General features: G+C 52.0%; 1 non-coding gene across 1 annotated transcript in view; it reads left to right on the top strand.

Annotated features, from left to right (window-relative positions):
• Positions 1 to 4,878: 4,878 nt before the first annotated feature.
• LOC124586195 overlaps positions 4,879 to 6,536 on the top strand; it is a 1,910-nt gene continuing 252 nt past the window's right edge. The window contains exon 1 of the ribosomal RNA XR_006975104.1: positions 4,879 to 6,536. This exon is cut by the window's right edge and continues 252 nt beyond it. This is a non-coding gene — a ribosomal RNA (small subunit ribosomal RNA).

Genomic DNA, 6,536 nt, shown 5'->3' with positions numbered 1-6,536 from the left:
TCACAACCACACGTCAGCCAGACACTCTTATCACGCACTACTCTCTGCCTGTAACAGGCACAGAGACAATATGTAAGCACCAGCATGGAACAACACCCAGTGCATCCTCTCCGCCACATTAGACTATCCACACTATCATAACCAGACCGGGAGGTCCACTCACAAAACAGAATATCCCACCCTTCCGACAACCACCATTGCTCAGCTAAGCCACCAACACCCACACATGTCCTACACAGGGGTACACCCAACATCACAATACTGCCTCCTGTCACAGCACACAAACAATGGCAGGAATGAAAGACACAGGTCTGCCACAAGCATGGAATCAGAGCGCCGCCTGTTATGAGCCAAAGGTGCACCCTGACGTGGCAAATCAGATGATGCCGCAGTCATTTACTTACGATAATCACAATCAACAAACCGGCCCCCCCCCCCCCCCCAAAACACCTTTCCTTACAACAATGTGTACCTTAACCTAACCCGTATTGTGCCTTAACCTAACCCGTATTGTGCCTTAACCTAACCCGTATTGTGCCTTAACCTAACCCGTATTGTCCCTTAACCTAACCCGTATTGTGCCTTAACCTAACCCGTATTGTGCCTTAACCTAACCCGTATTGTGCCTTAACCTAACCCGTATTGTGCCTTAACCTAACCCGTATTGTGCCTTAACCTAACCCACGTTGTGCCTTAACCTAACCCACGTTGTGCCTTAACCTAACCCACGTTGTGCCTTAACCTAACCCACGTTGTGCCTTAACCTAACCCACGTTGTGCCTTAACCTAACCCACGTTGTGCCTTAACCTAACCCGTATTGTGCCTTAACCTAACCCGTATTGTGCCTTAACCTAACCCGTATTGTGCCTTAACCTAACCCGTATTGTGCCTTAACCTAACCCGTATTGTGCCTTAACCTAACCCGTATTGTGCCTTAACCTAACCCGTATTGTGCCTTAACCTAACCCGTATTGTGCCTTAACCTAACCCGTATTGTGCCTTAACCTAACCCGTATTGTGCCTTAACCTAACCCACGTTGTGCCTTAACCTAACCCACGTTGTGCCTTAACCTAACCCACGTTGTGCCTTAACCTAACCCACGTTGTGCCTTAACCTAACCCACGTTGTGCCTTAACCTAACCCACGTTGTGCCTTAACCTAACCCACGTTGTGCCTTAACCTAACCCACGTTGTGCCTTAACCTAACCCATATTGTGCCTTAACCTAACCCATATTGTGCCTTAACCTAACCCATATTGTGCCTTAACCTAACCCATATTGTGCCTTAACCTAACCCATATTGTGCCTTAACCTAACCCATATTGTGCCTTAACCTAACCCGTATTGTGCCTTAACCTAACCCGTATTGTGCCTTAACCTAACCCGTATTGTGCCTTAACCTAACCCGTATTGTGCCTTAACCTAACCCGTATTGTGCCTTAACCTAACCCGTATTGTGCCTTAACCTAACCCGTATTGTGCCTTAACCTAACCCGTATTGTGCCTTAACCTAACCCGTATTGTGCCTTAACCTAACCCGTATTGTGCCTTAACCTAACCCACGTTGTGCCTTAACCTAACCCACGTTGTGCCTTAACCTAACCCACGTTGTGCCTTAACCTAACCCACGTTGTGCCTTAACCTAACCCACGTTGTGCCTTAACCTAACCCACGTTGTGCCTTAACCTAACCCACGTTGTGCCTTAACCTAACCCACGTTGTGCCTTAACCTAACCCACGTTGTGCCTTAACCTAACCCACATTGTGCCTTAACCTAACCCATATTGTGCCTTAACCTAACCCATATTGTGCCTTAACCTAACCCATATTGTGCCTTAACCTAACCCATATTGTGCCTTAACCTAACCCATATTGTGCCTTAACCTAACCCATATTGTGCCTTAACCTAACCCATATTGTGCCTTAACCTAACCCATATTGTGCCTTAACCTAACCCATATTGTGCCTTAACCTAACCCATATTGTGCCTTAACCTAACCCATATTGTGCCTTAACCTAACCCATATTGTGCCTTAACCTAACCCATATTGTGCCTTAACCTAACCCATATTGTGCCTTAACCTAACCCATATTGTGCCTTAACCTAACCCATATTGTGCCTTAACCTAACCCATATTGTGCCTTAACCTAACCCATATTGTGCCTTAACCTAACCCATATTGTGCCTTAACCTAACCCATATTGTGCCTTAACCTAACCCATATTGTGCCTTAACCTAACCCATATTGTGCCTTAACCTAACCCATATTGTGCCTTAACCTAACCCATATTGTGCCTTAACCTAACCCATATTGTGCCTTAACCTAACCCATATTGTGCCTTAACCTAACCCATATTGTGCCTTAACCTAACCCATATTGTGCCTTAACCTAACCCATATTGTGCCTTAACCTAACCCATATTGTGCCTTAACCTAACCTATATTGCGCCTTAACCTAACCCATGTTGCGCCTTAACCTAACCTATGTTGCGCCTTAACCTAACCTATGTTGCGCCTTAACCTAACCTACGTTGCGCCTTAACCTAACCTATATTGCGCCTTAACCTAACCTATATTGCGCCTTAACCTAACCTATATTGCGCCTTAACCTAACCTATATTGCGCCTTAACCTAACCTATATTGCGCCTTAACCTAACCTATATTGCGCCTTAACCTAACCTACGTTGCGCCTTAACCTAACCCACGTTGCGCCTTAACCTAACCCACGTTGCGCCTTAACCCAACCCACGTTGCGCCTTAACCCAACCCACGTTGCGCCTTAACCCAACCCACGTTGGGCCTTAACCCAACCCACGTTGCGCCTTAACCCAACCCACGTTGGGCCTTAACCCAACACACGTTGGGCCTTAACCCAACACACGTTGGGCCTTAACCCAACACACGTTGGGCCTTAACCCAACACACGTTGGGCCTTAACCCAACACACGTTGGGCCTTAACCCAACACACGTTGGGCCTTAACCCAACACACGTTGGGCCTTAACCCAACACACGTTGGGCCTTAACCCAACACACGTTGGGCCTTAACCCAACACACGTTGGGCCTTAACCCAACACACGTTGGGCCTTAACCCAACACACGTTGGGCCTTAACCCAACACACGTTGGGCCTTAACCCAACACACGTTGGGCCTTAACCCAACACACGTTGGGCCTTAACCCGCTCTGTAATTGTCATACGACGCGTTAAATTAGTGTAGTGTTGCCTAACTGCAACCCCCGCAATATAGTTTGCTACTCGCACTGCCTGGTCCCCAGTGTATCGCTTCATGTTAAACACCTTGCAGCGATACACTGTAATGTGGATGGCAGCAGGACGTACATGCTCAATGCCCTTCGCAGTTGTTCATTGGCATTCGCATGGCGAAGCACTTAGCCTACGCTGTGGTACGGCCTGTGTCAACTGTCCGCTGATGTTGTACGTCCAAATCACACACTGTACTGCACATTGGTCCTCATGTACTGAATGATACATCGTGGTACATGTGACCGTACAACGACTGCGCCAACAACGGCGAACCATGCGGTCCAACTGTTGTGCACTCAGCTATGTGTCGTCTCCCTATAAGAGCCGGATTGCAGTGTGGTATGCCCTGGATGGCGATCAGCATGAGCCGTCTGTTGATGTAGTGGCGCGTGTTGTCAGACGTAGTCGTCTCTTCTCACACACCGTGACAGCATGGTGCACTGCGTTCCACATCTGCGACATGCGACAGAGGCCGGTTGACAGTCGTTCGCGCAATGGACATCGCATACGTACGGGGGCCACCTTCCACGTGTTCGCGAAGCGTGCACATGTTGTTGCGTGTATGTGGGCAGACATAGTGTGTCGTGACACCTGACACAGGCATGCAACAATCGTTGAATTTGCAAATGGCGATGGACGTCTACGTTTGCTGGTGACGTTACGCAAATGAACAACTGGTAAACCGTTGTGGTGCGGTTGTTCTCGCTAGAGGTGAATCAGTGATGGCGACGATCGGTTGAGCTACCAACCGGTTGTTTCAGCGATACCCACCATGCCCACGAACGTGAATGGCATGTGGGTGTGAAGCGATACGCGGCGGTGGCTGGGTGGGACCGTCCCCGGCCGGTGAGGGGGGGCCTCCCGGCGTGCTGGCCGCGCGGTGCGTGGGCGCACGCGCTACAGCCGGCTGGTGGGGGCGGCCAGTGGCAGGCGCGCCGGCCGACGGAGGCGGCAGGCGGCGCAGCTGCGCGCCGGCGCACCCTGCACGCGGCGCCGTGCGGCCAAAGTAGGTCCTCGCGGGCCCGGTGCGAAGCGCGGTGGACATCTGCAGTGTGCTGGTCCGATTGAGGACTGTGTGCGCTGAGGATGCGCCGCCGCCCGGCGCTCGGCGCCGCGACGCCGTCTGCTGCTCGGTCGCCTCTGCGGTTCTCGCAGGTGGTTTGTATCGCAGCTGTGCGGACGTGTTGGCGCGTGCGCTGTGCTGGGAGAGTTCGCTTCGGCACCCAAGTGGGGCTTTTGTCCTTCTGTGGCGCTGGCGTTGGAGCTGCCGGCCACCGTAGGTGGCGCGTGTTGTCTCCCGCCGGCAATGCCACGACAGCACGCTCCCGGGCCTCTGTCGGCAGCGGCAAGCTCAGTTGGGAGCACGGGTGGTCGCACCTAAAGCGTCTACTCGCCAAACTCCGGGCGATTGCGCCTCTCTCGAACCCGACCAAGTACTTAGGACGGCGCTGCGCGCCGCCGGGACCTGAGAGGGTTTCGAGGTGTATCGTGCAGGGGAGCTCAGCCTCCTCCTGTTTGCAGAATAATTGAGCGGACGCTTGCGTGTTCGCGCGGGCCCCCGGGACACACTCCCGGGCGGCCGGCTGCTCAGCTCTAGTTGACGCAGCTCCCTGGTTGATCCTGCCAGTAGTCATATGCTTGTCTCAAAGATTAAGCCATGCATGTCTCAGTACAAGCCGCATTAAGGTGAAACCGCGAATGGTTCATTAAATCAGTTATGGTTCCTTAGATCGTACCCACGTTACTTGGATAACTGTGGTAATTCTAGAGCTAATACATGCAAACAGAGTCCCGACCAGAGATGGAAGGGACGCTTTTATTAGATCAAAACCAATCGGTCGGCTCGTCCGGTCCGTTTGCCTTGGTGACTCTGAATAACTTTGGGCTGATCGCACGGTCCTCGTACCGGCGACGCATCTTTCAAATGTCTGCCTTATCAACTGTCGATGGTAGGTTCTGCGCCTACCATGGTTGTAACGGGTAACGGGGAATCAGGGTTCGATTCCGGAGAGGGAGCCTGAGAAACGGCTACCACATCCAAGGAAGGCAGCAGGCGCGCAAATTACCCACTCCCGGCACGGGGAGGTAGTGACGAAAAATAACGATACGGGACTCATCCGAGGCCCCGTAATCGGAATGAGTACACTTTAAATCCTTTAACGAGTATCTATTGGAGGGCAAGTCTGGTGCCAGCAGCCGCGGTAATTCCAGCTCCAATAGCGTATATTAAAGTTGTTGCGGTTAAAAAGCTCGTAGTTGGATTTGTGTCCCACGCTGTTGGTTCACCGCCCGTCGGTGTTTAACTGGCATGTATCGTGGGACGTCCTGCCGGTGGGGCGAGCTGAAGGCGTGCGACGCGCCTCGTGCGTGCTCGTGCGTCCCGAGGCGGACCCCGTTGCAATCCTACCAGGGTGCTCTTGAGTGAGTGTCTCGGTGGGCCGGCACGTTTACTTTGAACAAATTAGAGTGCTTAAAGCAGGCAAGCCCGCCTGAATACTGTGTGCATGGAATAATGGAATAGGACCTCGGTTCTATTTTGTTGGTTTTCGGAACCCGAGGTAATGATTAATAGGGACAGGCGGGGGCATTCGTATTGCGACGTTAGAGGTGAAATTCTTGGATCGTCGCAAGACGAACAGAAGCGAAAGCATTTGCCAAGTATGTTTTCATTAATCAAGAACGAAAGTTAGAGGTTCGAAGGCGATCAGATACCGCCCTAGTTCTAACCATAAACGATGCCAGCCAGCGATCCGCCGCAGTTCCTCCGATGACTCGGCGGGCAGCCTCCGGGAAACCAAAGCTTTTGGGTTCCGGGGGAAGTATGGTTGCAAAGCTGAAACTTAAAGGAATTGACGGAAGGGCACCACCAGGAGTGGAGCCTGCGGCTTAATTTGACTCAACACGGGAAACCTCACCAGGCCCGGACACCGGAAGGATTGACAGATTGATAGCTCTTTCTTGATTCGGTGGGTGGTGGTGCATGGCCGTTCTTAGTTGGTGGAGCGATTTGTCTGGTTAATTCCGATAACGAACGAGACTCTAGCCTGCTAACTAGTCGCGTGACATCCTTCGTGCTGTCAGCGATTACTTTTCTTCTTAGAGGGACAGGCGGCTTCTAGCCGCACGAGATTGAGCAATAACAGGTCTGTGATGCCCTTAGATGTTCTGGGCCGCACGCGCGCTACACTGAAGGAATCAGCGTGTCTTCCTAGGCCGAAAGGTCGGGGTAACCCGCTGAACCTCCTTCGTGCTAGGGATTGGGGCT

The sequence above is a fragment of the Schistocerca americana genome, unplaced genomic scaffold, assembly GCF_021461395.2.
Source record: "Schistocerca americana isolate TAMUIC-IGC-003095 unplaced genomic scaffold, iqSchAmer2.1 HiC_scaffold_544, whole genome shotgun sequence".
NCBI classification, from domain to species: domain Eukaryota; kingdom Metazoa; phylum Arthropoda; class Insecta; order Orthoptera; family Acrididae; genus Schistocerca; species Schistocerca americana.
This window is presented reverse-complemented; position numbering and strand designations above follow the sequence as displayed.